The sequence below is a fragment of the Halichoerus grypus genome, chromosome 3 (genome assembly GCF_964656455.1).
Source record: "Halichoerus grypus chromosome 3, mHalGry1.hap1.1, whole genome shotgun sequence".
Taxonomy (NCBI): Eukaryota; Metazoa; Chordata; class Mammalia; order Carnivora; family Phocidae; genus Halichoerus; species Halichoerus grypus.
Window position 1 is genome coordinate 105,973,756 of NC_135714.1, and position 2,308 is coordinate 105,976,063.

Consider the following 2,308-nt stretch of genomic DNA (forward strand, 5'->3'; position numbering starts at 1 on the left):
TACTTTGGTTAGAAAGATGTTAGATACTTTTTTCCAAAGGCAGAATAAGCCGATGGGTAATAATTCCTTTTAGTTCCAAACCTATTGGATTGCTAGATAAAGTATTTGTTTAAGTACTAATAATTAAATACATGAATAAAAATACCCCAAACAAATGAAAAGTCTCCATGGCCCAGAAACAGACCAGAATTATAAGCAGTTTGGCCAGGAAACCTCGTGGTGAGGTAGGACTCCATGTCTGCGGCTACAAAAGGTTAATTCTGGATGAAGAGGGGAGGCTGGAACTTCAAGCTCGAAGTGAGGGGGTGTAATTGGATCACATGCCTCACCTGCTGAGGGCCACAGCCCACCTCCCTGACTGAAGCTTCTGGGACATCAACGTCCCAAGCCCTACAGTTTTTAAAATATAAAATAACCCAATATTACTTCATTATTTTTGCAACTGCAAATGAATTCAGTTTTAAGATGATATAAGATAAGGTGAACAACCAAATTAAGACCATTCTGTATTGTGAGAAAGGCAGCCGAGTATGGGGTTAAAGAACACAGACTGGGGAGTCAGATTGTCAAGAACTGAATCCCAGTCCTGTCACTTCTAGTGTGTGACTCACAGCCTCAGTTTCCTCCTTTGTAAAATATGAGTAAAAACACTGCCTATTACACAGGGTTGTATGAAGATGAAATGATTAAGCACTTAGAACTCAACTCATAGCAAAAACTACATAAGATCTGTGCTTATTAGTGAGAAAATTGTGCTCATCATGTGAAACATTCTATACAGGTCAAGCTTTTGGAAAATTGATTATTATATGAAATACTTATTTGGCTACTTTTGCATTCAGTTTTAAATATCCTTCCCCATTTTTTTTTATACTTCTAATGTTTGAACACCTAAGTGAAGTGATGACCCTGGAATCAAGTCTTAGCAAATATAGCATCATCTTTCAGTGTTCAGAGAGAAAGTTTATGCATAGTTCTTTACCTCTAGAAAATATATCCTCTAGATGGAATTCATTAGCTCCAGAAAATGGTGAGAAATTGAGTTTAAGTCCCTATGTGGGCATCAGTCTCTTTAAAACTTGCTTTGCCTATAGTCTATATTCTTTTAAGGAGGGATCATCCTTCACCTAGTTAAGGTGAAGATCCAGGCATTTTCCTTATAGCTTCCTTTTTCCTCACCCTGTCCCTGCCCCATATCCAATCACCCATTCCAAACCCTGCCCATCTGACTTAGATTCTTAGATTTTTAACTTTGAACCCTCTTTTTCATATTATCACTATCCTCAAAGAGTTTCTATCATTCCTCAAGTGGCCAGTGTTCCCAGCCACCTAACCGGGCTCTCTGCCAGCTGACCTGACCCATGAATCCATCTGCCTCCCAGCTGCTAGAAAGAGTTCTCCAGAGCAAAAGCCTGACAGTGGCTCTGCACTGGCTCTGTAGGATAAAGTTTCATATCTCTGTTATAGCTTCAGCTTCACATGGGCTACTCTTACATCTGCAGGAAATGAAAGCTGCCCACACTCCATGGTTTTTCTCATGTATGTGCCTTTTCTCATTCTGTCAATCTGCCTGGAATGCCCTCGTGTCATCATTCACACTTCCACGGTGGTCACCCTATCACCACAACGTCTCCCTGATTACTATTGATTTTACAAGATTTATTTCATGCAGTGACCTTTATAAAAAAGCTCTCCCTGAAACCGCGAGACAAGTTTAGTGACCTTCCTCTAGGCTCCTAGAAATTTTGGGGCATTTGTGTTTTGCCTTTATGAATAAATTTTTCTGATAAAATGGTTCCTAGACTGAATTGGTCCTTCTTCATAAATTAGATTTAATTAATAGATTATAATATCCATCGCTTCTCGGCCTTTTGGCTAAGATCAAGTGTAATAGATTATAATATCCAGAACTTTGATGTTTAATTACAAAACATAGTGTGTTATTAGCATTTAAATAAAAGCCCTTAATACATATAAATGAGACTTCAAAATATATAAGGAATTTACATGTTAACACTGTTACCATATTTTAAATGAAAGAAAAAATATAGTGTAAACAGTAGCATGATAATGGGGCCCCTGGGTGACTCAGTCTGTTAAGCTGAGGACTCTTGGTTTCCGCACAGATCCTGATCTCAGGGCCTGGGATCTAGTGGCATTGGGCTCCGCGCTTATCGGGGAGTCTGCCTGAGGCTTCTCTCTCCCTCTCCCACTGCCCCTCCCATCGCTCATGCTCTCAATCTCTCTCTAAAATAAATAAATAAATCTTAAAAAAACCCAAAACAAAGCATGATAGTATTACACCATT

The 2,308-nt window shown here is 39.1% G+C and overlaps 1 pseudogene; it reads left to right on the top strand.

The window, feature by feature from the left end:
• Positions 1–1,855: 1,855 nt before the first annotated feature.
• On the top strand, positions 1,856–1,987 carry LOC118522420 (U2 spliceosomal RNA; annotated as a pseudogene).
• The last annotated feature ends 321 nt before the right edge of the window (positions 1,988–2,308 follow it).